We start from the raw sequence: 23,531 nt of genomic DNA on the forward strand, positions 1-23,531 counted from the left end.
TAATAAAGTGTGGATGACACATAAGTGAACTACCAGTGCATACTGCAGATGTCATCATGTGTATGATGCTGAAATGGGTAAGGCATTGCTGTATAGGGATCAGAATGAAGGAGTGGCCACTTCTGCCTGAGAAGGTCACAGGTCCAAAGTGCTCCTAAAAGTCACAGCCACTGGGTCGTCTTGCTGCATGGGAAGGCAGTATGTAGGATGGAAAGAAAACTGGACTGAAAAACTGAATATCCATCATCTGGATCAAAAACAGCCTACGATGGCACTTTCTAGAGATGGACTGCTGAAGGTGGGAAGGGGCAGGAGGGCGGGGAGGGACAAACAGGCCTCAGTCACCAGCTGGGGTGGCACATTCATACTTGAGGCTTGCTGACAGGCCCCCTGATCCTGCAGCCTGATTTCAGGAACTTGTTCTTGGCTTTCGCTTTTCTCAGGATAATGAGCTTCAGCCTCGCACTTGCTAACACTAACAAATGAGGCCAGTGGCAGCTCGGCTGTGCATCACCTTTCAATAGTGGGTTGACAAGGAGAACAATGCGTTTGTTTGTGGCTGTAGAGTCTTCAGGGAGGATCTGTCATCATTGTGGTGAGTGTCAAAGAGGTTTCAGGCTTCCTGTGACTGTCAGAATAGAGCAGAGGAGAAAGGCAAGTTGGAACCTGCTGACATTTCTCAGGTGAAACTCATAGCCACCTTTTCCTTTTCTGAGTTTCAACAGGAATAAACTTTGTTCTAGTCAAAGAGGCTTTAAATTATAACAATTGCACACTGCCAATTACTGTTTTGTTTTGTTTTGTTTTTCCTAAAGAGTAGTTGCCTATACAACATGTAAAGCTTCATGGCTACATGATAGAGGAAGGGTAGCTGCCTTCTATATATAGAAGTGTACATTCATGCCTAAATAGAGCAATTGTTCTCACCTTCATGCATCTGTTGATCTTTTCTGGGCTAGAGATGGTCTTGTACCTCTTGGAAGATTCATTCTGGCTATTTGGAAGGCAATAAGCAGAACAACATGCCTACTGCCAAGCCTCCGGTGAACCTGCCCTTCTATTAGCTGGATGACCAGGTTGAAGGGCTGGCAGGGGTCTCAATTATTAGGACATTTCCCCTGAAGTATTGGCCATAACCCACTGACATGAACAATCCTTTGCATTTGTCAAAGGATGGGAACTTGATGGCATATGCAGAGCTGTACAGAGCACCTGAGGCAGGGATCTATGCAGGTGACATTTCAACCTCCAATAGTTTATCTATTGGCAACCCCCAGAGGGAGGCACGGGGAGCCCTATTTACAGTGAAGCCTCTGTTCATAGTGCCTCTGTTTCCCTGTGATGCTCTAAGGTGACTGTGATATTATTCATTAGTTGGTACTATGTCACGGTCCCTGCTTTCAGACCCCATTTCTGCCAGCTTCCTATATGACCTACTTTTCTGCAAGACCATTAACTTGAGTGTCACAATTCCTATCCAGTTGGATGTGACAACACCGGCTTATAACTAAGGGATGCATTTTTAAAAAGATGGAAATTTAGAGAAAAAAAACCCTTTGCTATTATATAAATTAATCCTACGCTTTCTCTTCCATCTACCTTTATGAGGCCACCATTCAAAATAAGGGTTTTTTTCTCCTTCCAAATTTGATGGAAAAGAAACTCAACATCCATAGAGAAGAGATTCTGCAGTATAAAAGTAAGAAAAAAAATACTGTGATGATCTATAAGCAAGAACTTCTAAAAACTGAAGAGGAAGAAAAGTAATTTCAGTGATCCAACTCCCGCATTAGGCTCAGGGTTCTTTTGGGTGGCACTTGACCTGCATTCCACAATTCAATCTAGAGATAATTTATCCTGCAAGGAGCCTTAACAACCAAAGCTGTCTTGGTTCCATTATGCCAGGGGTGAGATTGTCCAAATTTTCTCTCTTCTGATAAAAGGGGAGGATTCAAACTCCCTCTCCTTTTCCTCCCTCCAGCTCACTGAAGACAGGGCTACCTCAGAAGCATTTTATGTTTTAAAAATCATAAATTACAAAACTTCTCACCTCAAGCAATTGAGGCACTGGCTAAATTCTCCTTTATCTTCTTTATCTTTATCTTCTTTATCTACTTCTTTATCTACTCTTTACATTCTTGAAAGAGTATTCAATTAGGAAGTGAGGAGACTGGCTCTGCCACCAACTCACAATCATGAAGGTTTTAAATAACTGTTTTTAAGGATCTTCTCACCACAAAAATTCCATCAATTCCCTTCTCTAACTAGAGCAAGCCAACCCCATTTTTCACTCAGTCCCACTTCCACCTCTTTCAATAAGTTGCCCAAGGGGTGTGCCCCCATAAGTCCCCTCTGTTTTGTTTGTCCTTCCTTTTGACATGCCCTGTAGTATTTATGAAGGCATAGGTGCATCTGTCCTATTGGATGATCAGCCCACTGGACACTGGCAGCTGACAGCTCTGCTGAACGCCCCCTGCAGGACTTCATGACTGACCCTGTGGAGATGTGGTGTCAGAGGCTCTGGGGCTAGTGTTACCAATACTCTTCACTGTCAATCTTCATCTATTCTATCCTCTGAACAACAGCAATATCTTCCTCCATCTCAAGATCACCATGTTTGCTCTCACTAATAAAAATGGACTGGAAAAAGGCTTTGGAAGCTTTCTGAGACTCTAGGATAACAAGTGTCTCAGTACTGCCCGCTGAGGGCCACAACTGTTTTTGAGAGGGGAGAGAAGTACGCTTGCAAAAAAGCCTAGGCATAGGGATGAGATAAGAAGTGTGATGACTCCAAGATGGATATAAAACTAGTTAGGATTTATGTCTTCTCTGGGCCCCCACTTATCTTTTATGGATGAAGGTAAAAATGAGAGGGCTCCAGCTACAGGGAGTTCCTGGTCAATCACCTGGAGAAGACTTGCCTTCTGGAACTGCTGCCTTCCTGTGTTCTGAATGGCCACTGAGGGCCTGGTGGACCTCAACTCCAGCAACCTTTAGAGGAACCTGAAACTAGCCGCTCTCAGGGTTTGGTGGTTGTCACTGGGAGCAGTGGACAAACTGATTTCCATGCTGTGACTCAAAAATAAGTGTATATTCTTCTAGAGAAAAACTTTATAGTATTTTGCTAAGTTATGACTCCTTTTTTGCAAAGTAAAGTAGTTTGGCTGAGAAGTCCTACAGAACAGGGGTTGGCAAACTTTTTCTGGGAAGGCCTAGACTGTAAATAACTTAGGCTTATGGGCCACACAGTCTCTGTCACAACTACTCAACTCTGCCGTTGTAGCACAAAAGCAACCACAGATTATACATAGACAAATGAGTGTGACTATATTCCAGAAAATCCTTTATTCATGGACACTAGCAGTTGACCTTCATAACATTTCCATATGTCATAACATATTCTTTTTTTGATATTTTAAAACCATTTTAAAATATAAAAACCATTCCTTGATCATTGCCTGTACAAAAATTAGGCTGCAGACCAGGTTTTGCCCATGGGCCATAGTTTGCTATAGAAGAAAACCATTTACTGTGGAAATCTGTTTCTCCAAGCACTGGGTGCTTACACTAGCCCTCGTCCTGACAGCCAAATTAGGGTGTCTCTTCAAATCTGTGAAACTAAATAAATGAGGGCAGGCCCCTCTTACCATCTAGAATGCAGTGTGTGTACACTGGTGTTATTTCACGTATCAGATTCCTGCACGGAAAACACTGTCATGCCATTAATAATCTTCTGAGGAACACCTTGAAACTTGACTCTCTGAGGGCACATTGCAAATGGGCTCTAATGGCTTTTATTTCTCATTCTTGTCACCTCAGATCTAATCAGCTGTTTTGTCATTTTTAATTCCCATTTGGCAGGATTCTCCCAACTTCCCTGGCCTTTTAGATATAGGCTCAGAGGCAAACTGGGCCCAGGAGCTCTTGGGACTGGGGGATACATAGGGAGATGGGGGTCTGAGTAGACAGTGACCTTCAACCTTGGCTGAATCAGGAGGGCTGGGAAGGAACCTAAATCCAGGAATGACCCCTAATCCTGCCCTTCCCCTCTCTTCACAGGTTCACTCATGTCCTGAAATTGCTTTCTCTGGGGGGAAAAGATCTCTCACTCCTCAATTAGGAATGAGGCTCAGAACTTGCATCATTCTGCATTGGCTCAGGAGAAGATGAAGCCCTGAATTGGAGGCCTCTCAAGTGTGTGGCTTTTTCTTATGTGGAGCCATTGAGCTGTGGTCCAGTTCCCCCAAACAGGAACATCCACATCAATCTGGTCTTGAATAAAGGAGCCATCTTTGACTAGGGATCTACCTTCCTTGGGAGGCAGCAAGGATATTTGAATAATGAAAAGGAATCCATTCAATAAAAATAAAATTACAATTAATTATATGACAATTATAAATAAATAAACAAATAAGAGCCACGTAGTTTCTAGTGTTTGCATGATGCTAAGCCTCTTACCTATATTAGCTCATTTACTGTACTCAAGAATATTACTGTTTTCATTTTGTAGGTCAAAAAAAGCAGCTCAGAAGACAAGTAGTTTCTCATGATCCACAGTTGGTAAGTGGCAGAGCAGTTTAAAAATGCAAATATATCTTGCTTCAGGGTCTGTGATTGTAACCACCCAGATTTAGCTGTGCATTTTTGCCAAACCAAGTCACCTCTCTGAGCCTCAGTCCTCTTAGCTCCGAAATGAAGCTTAAGACTAAAAAAATCTCTAACCTCACTTCCAAAGCAAAATTCTGATTCCATTATTTTCAACCCTCCCCTTTCAAGAGGGGAAAACAAGGTAAACAAGTAAGTTCAAATGGTAATATAGTTAAAAAAAAACAAACAAGAACTAAATGTCCAGGGTATATCAAGTGTATTCAGTGCAATCTCTTATACCTTCTTTATATAAACCCATGAGACAATTAGTACTCACCCTTTCCTAGCCTTGGTGAAGAGACAAAATGGGGGCCTGCTCCCATTCTTTGCTTACAAGAAGCTTGTAAATCTATCTTGAAGGTAGATATAAATCAGAGCCAAGAGCTTTTCACTCAAAAATTCAAGATTCTGAATTATTAAAAAAAGCATTATGCTTATTACACTATTTATTAACACAGAGAAAAGTTGAGAGCAGGATTTTTCAGCAAGGATTGAAGCTCTAGGCACTTTGGAGTTGAGCAGAAACTTGTTTAATCCATTGTTTCAATGAGGAGTATTTCTGTTTAATTTGGAAACCTAAGTAGGCAATTAACTAAGACTCCCATTTTTGGGGTGTTCTGATATTGAGTATCAGAGACATATGGAAGGGATCAGGGCTGGGAGGATAAAATCCAAATCCCTCTCCCAAATACTTGCTGAGTAAAAGATTGGAGCAATGTCATTCTGACTAATTAAACCCAGAAATCCAGGATCTATCCCAGCAGGGACATGGGGGATCCGAGGAAGGTGAGATCCTTAAATCCAACCCAGTGATGCTAGCCAGTCAACTCACAGGGAGAAGGCATCACCTACCTCCCCACTGGGCACAAGCTGTGGCATTAAAAAATAGCCAAGAGTATCTCACAGAAGGCAGATTTCCTTCCCTTACAGGCCCCAGCAGAGTGACCTGCTCCCAACTCCATTTATATGCCTCCTTTTGGTCTTTCAAATATTGATTTTTAAAATATTCTTCAGGAGAAAGCCACATGGGGACCTTTATCCTGGGGTTCACAAATGACGCATGCCCAGATGCGTTTATTGCAGGGTGGAAATAATAGACTTTTCCTTCTCCTCCTTTCTCTCCACCTAAGTATCTCTTTATTCATTACTTTAATTACCTAATCGTAAATTTCTTTAGGGGGTTACTTAGAAAGAAAATTAGCATCAAAACTTGGCAGTAAATTCTGGGGCTTTTGGAGACAGTCCAAGCTGTTTCACCTGTGATTAATTAGATGGTTTTTTTTTTTTCCTTTAAGTGCCAGAAGGCTGTTGAGGTCTTTAAGCAGTTACATGACTGCTGGCAGTGCTGCAATTATGATGGATGCATGCGTCTGGAGTCTGGGGCTGCAGCCCAGCATTTGTTGGTGTATATGTGAGAGACAGAGACAGAGACAGAGACAGAGACAGACTTGGAAAGCACAGGCTTGGAAAAACTCCAAGGGTTTAAAAAACACAATGAGGTACTTCTTTAATATTCTTGCAAATGCAAGTCTACAAGCTCCTGGCCAGGATCTCCTGTCAACATACTTTGGCAATTTCAGAAATGTTGGTTTAGCAGCACTCTTCCTCACCATTAGCCACTGAAGTCCTCTGTGGGTCTTTGCGTAAGCTCTTTATATGGCATGCTCTAAGGAATGCACATTTTTGACAATCCTTTTGCTATATAGAAAGCAGAGCAGTCACACCTGTTTTAACATTTCACCCTGGTGAAAATCAAGAGGGGGAGAATGCAGTCTCTTTGGGTAATTCATTGGGTATCAAATTATCCCCAAACACTGGCATAAAGTCAAAGCGACATCTTGGTGTATTTGGAAGAAGGTTAATACTTCCAGTCACAATGAATATGCTATCAAGGATGCAACAGAGACATTTGGTGACTGTTTTATTACAAGCCCCGGCTTATCATTTTTTCCTTTAATTCCCTGTGAGAATGAGGGAGTGAAAGGATCCTTCAAACCATTTGACTCAGTCAAGGTAGCAGAACATTTAAAGTTTTTACCAACTTTTGCTGAAGTGTCCATGTAAACGCAGAAACTCCTAAGCTCCTGGCCCTGAGATCATTGTCATCTCCCATATATTGCTCCATCTGCCTTATAATGGTCATGACAATATTTAAACAGCAAATTATCTGGTACTAACCTGCCCTCCAAGAGCTGACAGAAATGTTAGTCACATGGGCTGGGTACTGAGACTTCTGCCTAGAGCAGGGGTCTGCCAAATCTCTTTGTAAAGAGCCAGAGAGGAAATGCCATAGGCTTGTGGGACAGAAGGTCTCTGTTGCAACCATTCAACCCTGTTGTCGTGTGTGAAAGCAGCATAATCAAGAGGCAAATGAATGGACATGCTGCGTTCTAATAAAATGTGTTTGCTGACCCCTGGCCTTTGGCAGGGCTTCTCAGCCTTTAATGGGCATACAGAACACATGGGAATCTTGTTACAGTGCAAATTTTAGTTCAGCCAGTCAGGGGTGGGCCTGCGATCTGCCTCCCTAACACCCTCCCAAATGAGCATCCCAAATGATGCTGCTGATCCTTGGACCTCACTTTGAGCGGCAACCCTACAATGTCTCCTGGAAATACATCCAGGGTCTTTCCAATAACACTGAGCATCAGAGAACAGGGACAGGCATTTAGTTCATTAGGAATACTGCCGTAGTACTAGTATTAGGTTTATACCCTTCAAGCCTATAATTTTCAAAGATTCCTGCAGGATTCCACCCCTGGAAGAGCCCAGATTTCCCTCTCCTGAATGTTACCTTCCTTTTTTCACCTTTAAGATTGGTTGTTAAGGTCTCGTGTTCCTAAACGGACAGATGGCTCCGGCTGTGGCGCAGCTGCACACACAGCTCATCACCATCATTTACGCCATCTCTGCTGCCGAACTGCCAGCACCTTCCTGGCCTCGGCGTGGAGGGCTCTAATGGCCAAGCAAAGGGCCCTCTGGCCCCTGCCTAATTGGCTGCAATGCAAGAGCTAATGTAGGTTGAGAGACCAATTAACTGGGCTTGTTTCTACCAACACTGCATCTGAACATCAATTATGCTAAACATCATGCTATATTAAGACATTTTCCTGCCACTATCATTTGCTATGGGACACCTCAAAGCAGGGCGGAGAGGAGCTACCTCTTACTGCCTGCCTAAAGGATTTCTCTCTCACAGTGCAGAGGGCTGGTGATCGGGAGCTCAGCTTTAGAACTAGAAAAACCACAACTCGGGGACATATCTGACACTAATTGGTTGCCTTCTCTGGGCCTCAGTCTCTAGACCGTGGGGGTTCAGGTCCAGGAAGCCAAGAATAGGATGGGTGAGACATAATGATAATCCTGCATGACCTGCTGATTCCATTAAGAAACGAAGACATTAAGCACTGGGATGCTCCAAGGATAGCTTCCCTAAACCTGGAGAAAAATTAGTAACTGGAAGTTCTGAGGAGGAAGAAGTTATATTTTCTTCTACAGGTTTAACTAGTTTTGAATTCCATTCCTCCATCATTTCATTGTGAGCTTTTCCCTTGGAATGAGCTGCTTCACTTTTACATCAACATTTACATTTACATTTTGGTCTTGAGGCAGCCCAATATGACACAATGGAGTTTACAGTTTAGTTGGGAAGACTGGACTAATTCTGAAAACTATGAATTTACTCATTCATCCTTTGAACAAATATTTGTCAATCACCCATTATATGTCAGATACTGCTAGGCTAGAAGTATTGGTCCTACTCTATCTAGGGTTATTGCTACATGGAAAGGCAGGTAATCAAATGAGCAAGAGTAATATGGTGTGAGATGTGCTATTATGTCTGCCATAGATGCTACAAGGGCACAAATTGTACAAAAAAATCCCTCAGAATATAATTATATCTCTGTATTAAAGCATTAAAATGTAATGTATGCTTAAAATTCTCCATTACCCACACCTGCTTACTTCAAACTTCTACCACTCTCCATAAAATCTTTGGAACTTAGAAAGCAGAATATCAGGTGTAAGACCCCTCAATTTCTAGCCATTGGAAAGCTATGTTTGCATTTATTCTCAAACCCATCCTTCTGGTCTCGTGGGAAGAGATGTTATTTCTTTTGTTAAGGTTATTCCCTCTACGTACGCTCTTGACCAGCCCTCCTGTGTCGCCCAGGACCTTCCTGAAGCTGTGACTCCCTTTCTCCTTCCCCCTTCCCAAATTGGCAACTTCATCTCAATTGGTTCCTTCTGAATAGAGTAAAATTATGATCAAGTCTGTTGTCTATCTTAAAAATAAAGTCCTCCATTGATCCTTGCCTTTTCTTATCTTCCAAGTCTAGAATTCTTGCTTCTTCACTTGTTTTCTGTTATTTCTACCTTCTGCTCCCTTCTTCCTCAAACACCTGCAGCGTGGCTTCCTCTGGACCTGAACGCCCAGACACTGCTCTGGCAAAAGGCCCACATAATCATCTCCAGCTAAATCTGATGCATTCTTCATTTGACTTCATCTTTCTTTATCTTGACCCCAAATTTTACATTAATGACTATCCAGCTCTCTCTTTTCCCACTTTGCCTCTGTCCTGGTTCTCCACTACTTCACTGACCAATCCTTCTCTCTCCTCTGCTGAGCTCTTATTTCTGTGTGTACCTTAAATATTGTGTTTCCCATGTATGTTTTATTTTTGGATCTCTTCTCTTCTCTTACTGTCCCTGAGTGATCCCTGATCACATGCTGTCACCTACCACCATCTGTTGACTGTCAAAACGCATTCTAGTCAACTCTGCTCCTCTGAGCTTTGGCCCCCTCCACCTGCCTCTCAGACATCTCAGCTGGTTCTAAACATAAATCATCAACTTTCCACCAAAATCTGCTATTCATTCTGTCTTGGGGAATGGTGAGATCATGTGGAACTTGGATGTTGTCATCTATTCTTTTCTTTTTCTCACCCCGGCACCCAATTCATTGATCGATAAGTCCTGTCAACTCCATTTCTCTACCATTTATATTTGTTATATCTGTTCTCTTCTCCATTTTCACTGCTCTTCCCTTAGTTCAGGCCTCATCATCCTTTATATGGACAGAAGGCAGTTAGATTACCATCTGATTCTCTTGCCTCTGATGTTATCTCTGATTTTATACCCTTTCAGTCTACCCAACACATTGTGGCCAGGGTTACCTTCCTAAAATACAAATCTGATTGAAAACAAAAGCACACACAAAACCATCTGTGGCTGGCCATTGCCTGCAGCTGTTGTCAAACTATACAGGAGAGGTTCAGCTGAGACATTTGAGCAGCCTCTATGAGAAGGATAGAGAGGGTAATTAAGTACTTAAATCCTCTTTCTGCTCCCTGCACCTCACCCATTGTTGTGCTTCAAATGTTTACCAACCAGCCCCCAAAAAGTAAAAACAAAAACAGCAAAATCCCTTATTTGTAAAGTTTGATGGTTTCCATGGTGCAAATACTCCCCCTATGGCCAATTTCAAGTTACAAACATTGCTGGAGTTTGGAAGAAATGTTCACAACTGACTCACAAAACCACACCTCTTGTTCTCTTTCCTCACACTGGGTATTTCTATGGTGTGTGTATGTGTTGGGGGGGCAGGTGAAAACGTTTCCCTGACCATGTCTGGCCCATTGTAGAAGAGGCTTCTGATAAGCCTCACCTGGAATCAGCAGACCCAGATGGGCCCAGGACTTCCTGCAGACTGTGCTTGAACTCAGGGAGGAGCAATGGCATGTAGAAATCGAATACAAACTGATGAGATACCTGGGCTCCATAAACGGAAGGTGAGGTGGAGCTGATGCCGAGAGCAATACTAGGCAGCTACTCGCGCGAGTGCCCACTTTTCAACCCAGAGGACAGGGGTCTTAATAAAGGGCTGCCCTTGCTCATGGACTGGCCCATCACCATGCTGATACCTTGCAGCTGGCCTGTCTGAAAGCCACCCTCCCAGATGGCACTGCCTCTGGTCCCCAAAGCAGCGCACATATAAGTTTTTCATAACTGTGACCGAATGGATTACTCCTTTCTGTGCAAGAATGTATGTCGTTGTCAACATCAAAAACTTCCCTGCTTTGCTCTGGCAGCACCTGCCTTGTTGATTGGGTGCCTTCCGAACAGCTCACTCACAAAGCATTTAAACCTGTCTGACTTCAAAAGTAAGGTAAGACAAGCCACGTCGAGCAGAATAGCACAGCCTAATATTATTATTTCTCCTCTTCCTGGTGATAATAGAATTATGCAAAAGCTGCCTTGACCCAGTAAGGATTTGCTCTTCAGAATCAAATCTCTGCTTTTCCCGAAACTCACCACTCCTCCCCTTGACCCCCATCCCTACTTGCTTTCTACTCATTTGGCATTTCAGCGCATGTTTGTGTTCTGTCTTGCAAATCCAAGTGTCTCCCTTGTAAAGTACAACAAACTAATGAAAATTGTGGCCAGATTTATCTAGTAGGTAAAGGATGAAGAAAAGACATCCGTCTTCATCTATTCATTCTGAAATGTTAATTATCTCCAGTGTGACTGCCGTCAGCTCAGTTATATTTAATTTAAGGAGTGAGACTTTCTACAACTTTCTCAGGATTTCCCCTAGTTCTTACTGTGCACTAGGAAGATTTCCTCTGTGTCTCAGATCAGAACCGCATATGTGAAGATGTCCAGCCACAGAGTATCTTTTTTTTTAAAAAAGATTTATTTATTTATTTTAGAGAGAGAGAGCATGCGAGTGGGGGTGCGCAGAGGGAGAGGGAGAGAGAGACCCTCAAACAGACTCTCCGCTGAGCACGGAGCCCGACATGGATCTCGATTTCATGACCCTGAGATCATGACCTGAGCTGAAATCAAGAGTTGGATGCTTAACTGACTGAGCCACCCAAGTGCCCTGGCACAGGATATCTTTGATAGCAATAAAACAATGAACTGCCATTCTTCTGAACTCCTTTTGTTCATGTCTTTAGTGGTTGAAACTTCAGGACATGTGTTCTGACAACAAATTACAAATTTATTTGTGGATTAAGTAGTATTTGTAAAGCTATGAAAAGTTATTCCTTGGTAATAAAAATCTCATGTTTATTATTAATTTATTCATCTAATATCCATTCAGCACCTAACGTGTAGGAAGCACTAGTTTAGGTGTTGAGAATACAACAGCAGATGGGGCAATGAGTCTTTTAAAAACTCGTACTTAAATTGACTTAAAACTTAAAATGTCTTAAGAGGCCAGGAAATAGTCCCATTGTGAAATGATGAACTAGGGGGGACCTAGGTGATAGCAACAGGGGGACAATGAGTAGATGAAACCAAGATATGTTTTAGAGGTAGAAGTGACAGAACTTGCAAATGGACTGGATGTGGACTGGAGGAAAGGAGAGGATAGGGCTTTCCTCCTTGGCCTGAACAACTGGGTACATGTGGGTAGAGTTAACTGAGATGCAGTTCCATGGAAGAGGAAAGGATTGGGGCCAAGGGAATGGTAGAATCAGTAGTTTTCTCTTGGCCATATTAAATTTCACACACTATCAGATATCCTGGTGTTGAAATTAATCGATGCACAGAACTCAAGGATTATATAAGGGCTGAAGATAGGAATTTTAAAGTATATAGCATATAGAGATCTTTAAATTTATGGATTTGAATGAGGCAACTAAGGAAGGTAATAAGCAGAGAAGATGAAGCAGCTTAGGTCTGAACTCTGCAACTTTCCAACACTAAGGGGTAGATAATGGGATCTGTTCAATACACCTGGAAGAAATGACCAGTGGAAAAGGAAGAAAGCCCAGAGAGTGAGGTATCATGAAAGAGAAGTGAGGAAGGGGTTTTTAGAAAGAGACAATGATAATCTATGTACAATGCTGCTGAGAAAGCAAGTGAAATGAGAACAGGAAGTTAGCCCCTCCACTGAATAACATGCAAGGCACTGGTAACCAGGATAAGAATTGTTTCTCAGGCATTATCTGGTAGGAAGACAAGTTAGAGTGAGTTGAAAAAAGAACTGGAAGTAAGGAGATAGGTCAAGCAGTTAAGAATCACTTTGACTGAAAAAATTACATAATGAGGGCCCTTAAAAAAATCTCAGCCATACGATGAAATAATTATCACATGTCTCATCTGGAAAGTAGTAGGACTTCTAGAAAAGTCTCTCAGAAGAACTGGTCTAGTCTTTAACAGAATGGAAAAATTTTGTCCTAAATGAATGGAAAATACCTTAGATTTCTTAGAATCAGAGCCGATATATGACTGGTATGCACTTGTATGGCAATACTGTTTGATATAACACTTCCATGGTCGTTGATAAACAGTCACAACCTTAAGTAACCCTGTTTTCCTTCCATCATACTATGTGACCCAGCCTTCTAGACCTATTCAGAATTTAACAATGATGTAACCACTGACAATGTTGGTGATCAAAGGTTCTGTTCCCTCTATACAGACAACATCCAATATGATTTTGAGTGTCTGTAATCTACATGTTTTAGATAGTATTACTGCTTAGATCCGTGATTTCGAATGCCAGTAGCAGTTAACTAAGTATTGATATTTTGTAAAGAGACAAGTCTGTTTCAGAGTAGGTTACTTGTGGATGCTCTCAGTGGAGACTTTTACATCAAAGCTCTAACTACACAGCTACACAGGCTCCATAGGAGTCAGAGTTTCTCCCTCTTCCCCTGATCAAGTCTCTTGTCCCTTCAGGAAAGTCCAGGGCTTATTGGGCATGTGTTTTCTAGCTTTGCTATCAAGTTAAACTTATTTCAAGGCTAGAAGCCAGGACAACAAAAATTTAAAATAATGGAACAGTTCCTGCTGTGGTAGAAGACAGCCAGATATAGGGTGACACATGAGCTTAGCCTATTCCTGGTTGCAAAGGCACTAGTTTTCTCTTCCAATACCAATCCCACTCAAGTCATGGTAGAGAGACCAACAATGTGGAAGGTCTCAGAGGAGATCCATTTAGTAGGAACAGGAAGTCTGGTTTCTTTAGTTCTGTAATAGATTATCTTAAGTCACCTTTTAAGAAAGATAAAAGAAGGGCACAACAATGTGAGAGTTATATATGTAGAGAGTTATAGATGCAAATAAACAATTTTATGGTATAAGCAGTATGTGCTCCCTATATAGAGTCAGCATCCAATCTGATTTGTTAAGTCACTATGCCACTATCTCTTTTTTTAATTATAATATTTTATTATGTTATGTTAATCACCATACAGTGTATCATTAGTTTTTGATGTAGTGTTCCATGATTCATTGTTTGCGTATAACAACCAGTGCTCCATGCAGTACGTGCCCTCCTTAATACCCATCACTGGGCTCACGCATTCCCTGCCCCCCTCTAAAACCCTCACTTTGATGCCACTTTCTCTGCTGCGAAAGCCTTCCATAAGAATGTCCATGTAGACGCCAAGAGTACTTTTTCTTTCCTAGTCCCCCAAACTGTCACTCCTCATAATGCCAGATAGTTTTGAAGTTCAAGAATAACTGTTCATTGGCCTCCACCTACACCATCCCTGTGTCATACTTTTATCTGACCCATACACAGCACTGATTTTGGCCAGAGTTTATCAGAGTTACTCATGAAAACATCTCATTTGCTTTCTAGTCAAAATAAATTAGAACTTTTGCTTTTGTCATTATAGTTGATAGGTATTCTTGAAGGGATCTTTCACTGCAAAATAAATACACCTTGCATAGGAAATGTGCTTTGAGGCATTGCTTGCTGCATAAGAGGTAGAGGAATTTTCTATAGACCATACCTTAAAACAAAGAAACAAACATACAAATAAAAATCTACATGCTATGTTCAGGGATGCAGCAGTTTGTTGGGCCCAAGCAGTTGACCTAGGCAGATGACTGTTATAAAGTTACTATCAAGAGGTAGAAAGTTGAGCTTGGAATTATGCACTGAATGTAGGTTGTGTGTGCGTGTGTGTGTGTGTGTGTGTGTGTGTGTGTGTGTGTGTGTGTTGGGAGAGAAGAGGCAGTAGTAGTATTGAAGTGATTCCAGTCAGTGGTGCCCTCTGAATAGTGGCAACAGTAGAAGCAAATCTGTTCTGGAAGTAAGTTTCACAAGTAGGTCCAAATGATTCCACAGACTAAGGTCAATAAGCTTGAATGATATATCAGCAAGCCCAGAGAATTCAGGTAATGATGAAAGTCAGCAGAAACAAAAAACAAAAACAAAAACAAAAAAAATTAGAGTTCTAAGGACTGAAATGTTGGAATTGTCAGGCATTTTATATATAAAATGCTAATCGAAAATTAAAGGATACAACCACATATACATCACATTAAAAAAGATACTGTCAAAATTAAATGAACAGAATTGAAAAAGAATACAAATGAGGGGTGCTTGGGAGGCTCAGTTGGTTAAACGTCTGCCTTTGGCTCAGGTCATGATCCCAGAGTCCTGGAATAAAGCCCCACATTAGGCTCAACAGGAACCTGCTTCTCCCTCTGCCCCTCCCCCCGCTTGTGCTTTCTCTCTCTCTCAAATAAATAAATATTTATTAAAAAAATAATACAAATGACATGTTTAGAAATTAAACATTTAATAGCTGGATTTTAAAAAATCCAAGTAGAAGAATTAAATGGCAATTAATAGCTGAAGAGACAATTAGTAAAGTGAACAATACAGTCAAAGAACTACTTGTGGTGCTGCACAGAATGATAAAAAAATGGACATTATGAAAGGCACATTATAATATGTAGAAGACATGTCTAAGTATACCCAATCAGAGTGCCAGAAGTAGGTAATAATGTGAAAGAGGGGTGATATTGAAGAAACAATGGCTTTAAATTTCCTATTACAAACAAAAATCCTACTAGTACAATGTATTTCAGGCGAGATAATTAAAAAGCAATTTATATCTGGGGCCATAATAGGATAAAGACAAATAAAAGGTCTTAAGAAAGACACTAGGAGCAGACATTTAGAATTACATCACACTCCTCAAAAATAACAGTGTAAGCCAGAAGACAATGGAATAATAACTTCAAAGTATTCAGAGAAAATAACTTTCAACAAAGAATTTTATACTTAAGAAATTTTTTCCATAATGAAGATGAGATATATTTACAAAGACATAAAAACTATGAGAGTTTACCACCACACATTTTCTAAAATTTCTTAAGATGTACATCTAGAACAAGGAAAATTATTACAGAAGAACATTTTGACATGTAAGATGATGTGGTACAGATAACCTAGAAGAAATGGATAAATTCCTAGAAACATACAACTTACCAAGACAGAGTAATAATGAAATAGAAAATCTGAAGAGATCTAAAACTGGTGGGGAGATTGAATCAGTAATCAAAATGCTCCCAAAACAAAGAAAAGCCCAGGGCCAGATGGGTTCACTGGCGAATTCTCCCACACTTAAAGAATGAATGCCAACAACAAACCTCAAAAATAAACAAGGAAAAAGCCAAAAAAAAAAAAAAAACAAACAAACCCCTCAAAACCTCCCAAACAACAAAAAACATACAAAAAAACAAAAACAAAAACAAAAAATTAATGTCAATCCTTCTCAATCTCTTCCAAAGAACTGAAGAGGACAGAACTCTACCAAACTTGTTTGTTGGGGCCAGTATTACCTTGATGTTAAAGTCAGACTTAAAAGACACTATAAGAAAAGAAAACTACAGACCAGTATCTGATGAGCATGGATACAAAAATCCTCACCAAAATACTAGTGAACCAAGTTCAACAGCACATTAAAAGCATCATACACCATGACTAAGTGGATTTATCTTGGGATGCAAGGATGGTTTAGCCCATAAAAATCAATTAATGTGATATATTACATTAACAGAATAAAGGATTGAAACCAAATGATCATCTCAATAGATGTGGAGAAAGCATTTGACAAAAGTCAACATCCTTTCATGATAAAAACTATCAAAAAAACCCCTAAGAATAGTAGAAAATTACCTCCCTGTAATAAAAGCTATATATGAAAGGCCCATAACATACATCATACCTAATGGTGAAAAAGTGAAAGTTTTCCCTCTAAGATCAGAAAAAGGCAAGGATGCACACTCTCACCATTTCTATTCAACATAGTACTGGAAGTCCTAGCCAAATCAATTAGGCAAACAAAAGAAATAAAAGGCATCCAAATAGGAAAAGAAGAAGTAAAACTGTATCTTTATGCAGACAACATGACCTGATATGTAAAAATCCCTAAAGATTCCACTAAAAAAACTTTTAGAGCTAATAAATTCAGTAAAATTGCAGGTTATAAAATCAATAAGGAAAAATCAGTTGCATTTCTATACACCAACAATCTAATATCTGTAAGAGAAGTGAAGAAAACAATCCCATAAGCAATAGCATCAAAAAGTGGACTGAAAACGCTAAGACACTGATGAAAGAAATTGCAGAAGATATGAGTAAATGAAAAGATAACCTGTATTCATGGATAGATGGAATTAATACTGTTAAAATTTCGATACTATCCAAAGCCATCTAAAAGTTCAATGCAATCCCTATCAGATTTCCAATGGCATTTTCCGCAGAAATAGAACAAACAATCCTAACATTTGTATGGAACCATAAAAGGATATAAATTGGCACAGCCACTGTGGAAAACAGTATGGAGGTTCCCCCAAATAGGTAAATTTTACTTAAAAATAGAATACCATTTGACTCAGCAATCCCAATTCTGGGTATATATCCAAAGGAAATGAAATCACTATCTTATTACTGATTAGTGATTAATGGATAGATATTTGCACCCCCCTCAATGTTTGTTGCAGCATTATTTATGAGAGCCAAGACATGGAAATAACCTAAGTGCCCATCAACAGATGAGTGGAAAAGAAAATGTGGTACATAAATACAATGGCATATTATTTGGTCATAAAAAAGAAAGGAAGTCTTGCCATTTGTAAGAACATATATGACTCCTGATGGCATTATGCTAAGTGAAATAAGTCAGACAAAGACAAATACTATATAATCCCACTTCTATGCATAAAACAAGGAGTAAACTGGTGGTTGCCAGGGGCTGGGAGTGGGAGAAATGGGTGGTTGTGGTCAAAGCGTACAAAGTATAAGTAAGTTCTGGGGACCTAACACACAGCATGGTGACTATAATTAACAGTACTGTACTGTACACATGAAATTTGTGTGTTAACTAACCTTATTATGGTAATCATCTTGTAATACATACGTATATGTATATACACTTTAAACTTACACAGTATTATATATCAAATATATCTCAATAAAGTAGGAAAAAATAAAAGTTATTATTCCTTAAATTTTTTTTTTGATGGATCATCATTTTCTGGTAACTTTCTCCATTTTTTCACCTAATTTTTCGTTTTCTTTTCTTTTCCTTTTTGTTTCTCTGCAGGATTTCAGCCTCATTTATTAAGCAGCAGAGTTTTAGAAGACTTAATGCAGAAATGAGTGAAGACCAATGGGTGAATGAAGACAGGGCTCTTCCTTCTCCACACACCTTCTCACCATTGTGATAAACAATCTACCATGAGGCATTTTGCATTAGAATTCTGCCTCAAAAAGGTGTTTACAACAAAATGAGAGAGCTTGAAGAATCACAGCCAGCAGGGTACTTGTTCTCCAAGAAGCCGTATGCCCGACTACCTCACAAACATGCTTAGCCCTTCAAGAGATAGGCACGAGGGATTGAAACATCTAATGTGACCCCTCAAGAGTCACTTTTACTTTAATATATTTCTGAGGGTGGGGATGATGAGTGCAAATAATGTACATAAAGCTGAAAACCAACAGGTTATTTGAAAAGCTTTGCCATGTTCATACTAGCAATTATGATTTCCTTGAAGATGGGCATGTAGTTTAGATTCATCTGCATTGGGCCCTGTTCCAGAGTCTTGATGATGGTCTGCTTTGTGTCCTGCTGGGCCAGTGTCCCCTCACTTAGCCAGGAACATGTTGATGTGGTCATCCCTGGAGTCTGGGTGTTTGCTGATTAGAGTCAAGATGTCCACATAGAGCAGAGAAGGGTCAGTAAGCTTAATAACTTCTGCAGTGGCAATGATAGTGTCACCATGTCCACCTGTATCTTCACCAAATCCACAAGCCAGCTTCTGGAACAAGAAGTGGAGTTTCTCAGCCTCCCTGCCCATCCTCTCAGAACCTCCCCATGCTCCTTGGTGCTCCAGAATGAGATGGGCTTCTGCATGATGACCCACAGGTATTCCACTTGCCATTCTCCTCTTTTTATATGGCTTTTTGATTTTGGCAAAAATCACTGAAATATTCTTCCACAGTGAGACAGATTATTTTTACAGTGTTTGACTCTAACAGCCACTTCTTTGTCATCAACTCATTGAGATGTTGCTCCAGATCTAGAAGATCTCCCCCAGAAGGCTTCTGCAACTCTCCTTTGCAATGGTGTCTGAAATCCAATCCATGTTTGGTTGGTTCAGAGATATGCCCTCTTCTACTTCATTTTTTCAAATACTCCCTTTTTAAACCAACTATAAATTCTTCAAAGCTCTGACAATTGATGGCTGTCATATGTTGAACATAGTGTGAGCATTGCTGACTTCTCAGCTGTTCTTCCTTATACAACTGAACTTCATCTTTGCATCTACTTATCAAAGAATTCATTTGCTAAAGATACAGACTAGTTTGTGTCACAAACCTTTGTTTTCACTTATCTGAGCAGCAACTTCAAAAATTTGTTCAAACATCTAGAAGGGAGTGTTACCCAGTAGTACCCACTTTGGTCAATCTTCAGGCTCAGCATCTTTTACCCAGTCTTTCTTGTCTGTTTCAAGTGCTTTTTGCAGCCAGATAATGTCTGAAGTGAGAATTGACATGTACCGGTGGAGCAGATCAGAGACTACTTTAGAGAAAGTAAAGATTCTGGGGCATGGATATCCCCTTCCGGCCAATTCCACATTCCCCGTCATCTCTGTGCTTGTGTAGGGGTTTGAGACCCATGTCAACCACAGGCTCATGATCTCATTTGCCTCTAGGTCTTCTGACTCAAGCTCTTGCATCTGTTTTCTCAGAGCCTGATGGAATATGTTCAGATGGTTTCTGAAAATCTCATAATGGGGAGGAAAACACTCAACCATCAGGTTTTTGGCAATGATGGGTTATCCAGGACATATTTCCTTATGATTTCTGGGTGGCAAGTAAACCACATCTTGTTGGAATCCCTGGGGTCTGCCTGTGTGGCCTCAATTCTAGTATTCATGGTTCCATCCAACATGGCAAACATTTCCTCCTTGCAATTCTTGGGCCTCTTGGGGAGAAACCAAGCTAGTTTGCTCTTTTTGGCCAGATACACATTGGTCAATTTTTCTTCCTTTTGAATGATCCTGACAACTGAGACCAGCAAGTGGGGTCACAGGAGACAATGACCAGCAAACTCTGCAGCACCATCCACATTGCTTGGTCAGCTCATCTGAGAGCCCCTGCATGCTCCCAAAGTAGCCATGGATAAGGGTCATGTTGTGCATGTTCCCTCTGTTCATGTGGGACTGCTTATATGTCAGCCCTTCTTGGGAGAGAGCATTCTAGGTCCACCAGCTTCCAGTGGGCCTACAGGAATGCCCCTTGTTCAATGAGATCCTGTGTCTCCTCACAATTTGGGCTCCCCACAGGGAATGGGGAGATGTTCTTGAGTTTCTCCAAAGCGGCAGTGACCTGGCTATGCCACATTACAGCAAACTTCATGCTCTCAATTGTACTATTGCTCAATAGTACTATTGCTCTCCAGTCTGCTGACATTGGCAAGGGATTTCTGGATGTCTCTGATGTCATTCAGTGCCTTATAGAGCTGGCTTAGGCCCGTGCAGCTAACCCAGGCAACCACAAATGGATAGTGACCTTCCATCTGGCCTCTGTCGAGGCCCTTTTCCAGGCCTCTTTTCTGCCATGGTGCTCCACTTTGTCCAGCTGGCCTGGTCACTGAAGCAGCCCCGTATCTCTTTGGAACACCCTTGCAATATCTTCCTGATCTCTTCTTGGCTACAAAGCAGGTAAAATCCCCTGCACCTGTGATACTAGAGTCACCCCCCCTCCTCACTGCCACTGGGCACCCTGCTGAAGTATCACCCAATTCCTTAAACATGTTAATCACGGTTAAAGTATGTCTTCTGTATTATATCTAGATCATCTGTAGGTTGCCTCCATTGTCTGTTTCTTTTCTATTGGTTTTTGGCTATTTGAGTCTCTCTATTGTCATTCATGGTAATTATTTACTTATTTATTTCTTAAAGGCAAAAAAGGAATAAAAGACTATCAACGTTGCCATATCTCAGCAACTAGAAGGAAGCAAAGCTTGGGGGCCCATCTGGAAGCTCATTTAGGTTGCTAAAGACAAATTAAGGCAAAGATAAAACTGATTCCAATCATTTTTATAGAGTACTGGATATTACGAAGAAACTCTGAATAATGCTACCTTCCATCAGAGAGGGTTTATTTATTTTTTTACTTATAGGTAGTTACGGTAGGGATTGATCACCTTGATACAATCAGGGAATGGGGAGCATGGAAGCTGATTTCAGGCTTTGTGAGAACTATCCTATTTCTAGTTTGAAGTAATCCTAAAATAGGACCTTTCAAGAACATCAACTGAAAGCAAAGGTTGTTTACCTGGGCTCATCCATTTGCCAGGCCTTGAATGCCAATTTTCCCCTCCTCAGCATGCTGAGACTGGCAAAAGCTCTGCTTAGCTTTTTAGCTTCTTACCTGGTCTTTTCTTCCTGGCTTCTCAGCCTCTTACAGTGAAAATGTTAGGAATAAATAATATCCTCAGGGAAAAAGAAGGGCAGAAAGTCATGCTCACAGTTCTCCAATTCTCTTTTCTTCCAAACCTAGTCCCCTCAATTCCTAGCAGCCTTGATATCCCTCGACTCCATTTGTCTTCCTCCCAGCCCAACAGACTGCTGAGAGCTCTTAGCTTTAAAAGCCAACTTGACCTCCGGGTTGGTGCCAATAACTAGGGAAGAAACGGCAGAGACTGGTGAGCTCACTCAATGTTCTTTTCTCTTGGATCTTAGCCTTTCAAGTTCTTACTGTGTTGCTTTATGATTACTTCAAACGGGTAATTTCAAGACAATTTTCATACAGTTTTAAATTTTTTCCCTTGGAGTGAGTGTTGGTCTGCTACAGCTACCCTATCATAACTATAAAATAATTAAAAAGCATAATATTTTATATAAAATTAGAATTCTCAATTTCTCTGAAAAAAAAAAAGGAAAAACTGGGCCCACATTCTTGCATGGGAATAATGGGTAGAGGTAAGTAGCTCCTGTTCTTTAATTTTAGGTATACGCTCTTCAGTTTTCTTTAATTATCTGGATTACTCAGTTATCTCTGAGAGTAAAAAAAGAAGTAGGTCCATAATCAAGCTTTGAGTAATGCTAATACCTAATTGTGTTGTATAAAAGGAGAGCTGAAAGCGATGTGAGAATGCATATTCAAAAAAGAAAAAGGAAAATTAGAAGATTGTTGTATCATGGAAGTCAAGGGAAGACAATGTTTCAGGATGGAGGGCGAGATGACTGTGCCAATTAACTGTTCTAATTCTTCTATATTGAGGGACTGAAGTGTAATTAGTGATCTTGAAAGAGTATTTTTAGTAGAATAATGGAGATGACAGCCAGGTTGGGGTGGCTTAAGTACTGAATCAGAGATGTGGAAATAAAGTAGTGAATGTAGCGGGCTAGTGAAAAAGTCTGACAGGAGGGCAAGAGCAAGGATGTTACAGGGGGTAATAAATTTAAGATAAGAGTGGCCTTTCTTTACTGCCTTCTTCCCAGCACCATCAGGTAGCCTTTCCTTGCTTTCTTGCAAGATGAAACACTACTAAGATATTTTCTTGAAGGCAAGAAAGAGTGAAAGGTGGTCAGCATTTTCATCTCTCAAAAAAGAAAGAAACAAGGCTCGCTGGGCTATCTGGAGGCTGATTTAGGTTGCTACCGAAAAGAGTAAATTAAGGCAGAGAGAAGGCTGACTTCAACCATTCCCCTGACCTGAGGAGTCACTGCATTGTCTGAAGTCACCCCCCTTTCCTGCCTTTACCAGAAACAGTCAGGAGACAGCAGCACAAAAGCTGCCTTTTTCCTTTTCAAAAGCAAGAGGAGGGCTGAGACATTTCCCCCTAGCTTCAGGGATCTGTTAATTGGCTCCCCAGTAAAATTACAGAAGCAGCCTGCCTGATAATGATTGTAAATGACAGAGACGATCAGGTTTACCTTGTGACGTCCCCAGGGGACTTGCAGTTAGTTTAGTCTGAACTTAGCATCAGCTGCTCAGGTACCTTTCTTCCCAGCACGGTAGCTGGACTCATCCTGTATACTTTCAAACCTCATTAGTGTTAAGGCCTTCTCTCCCTCTCCCTCCCATCCCCCGCAGCCTCCTGCCTCTCACTGTCCCCCTCCTCCTCAATTTCCAGGACTCCGGAAGCATGCCAATCCAATAGAGAAACTGAAGTAAGATTACTTGCAGAGGTTGGGCTCTTTTGTCTTCTGGCCTGGAAGAAACAACTCATGGCTTTGAGCTGTGGGCTATTGTCCCTCCAGGAAACTACACACCAACTTCACTGAACTCCAACCTCCATTAACTCCTTTATAGTCGAAGGTACTCAGCTCGAGGATTTTATAGTTCATTAGAGGTGTTTGGAATGTACCGTAGGTCTTAAATAGAAGTTAATATGCCAAATAGCTAAATGTTAAAGGAGGCAGTTTTCATTAAAACCAAATCTCCAATCTTTTAATTTTCTAGAAGCCACTGTGTATGTGGGTGTAGTTATATATGTATGCATATGTATGTGTGTGAATATGAGGATATTTAATATATTAGATATATATTACACATTACATATACATATATTATAATACATGTGATCTATGTGTGTATGTATATGTATGTA

The 23,531-nt window shown here is 40.7% G+C and overlaps 1 pseudogene; it reads right to left on the reverse strand.

Annotated features, from left to right (window-relative positions):
- Nucleotides 1-18,410: 18,410 nt before the first annotated feature.
- Nucleotides 18,411-22,949, reverse strand: LOC113925402 (annotated as a pseudogene).
- Nucleotides 22,950-23,531: the final 582 nt, after the last annotated feature.

The sequence above is a fragment of the Zalophus californianus genome, chromosome 2, assembly GCF_009762305.2.
Source record: "Zalophus californianus isolate mZalCal1 chromosome 2, mZalCal1.pri.v2, whole genome shotgun sequence".
NCBI lineage: Eukaryota > Metazoa > Chordata > Mammalia > Carnivora > Otariidae > Zalophus > Zalophus californianus.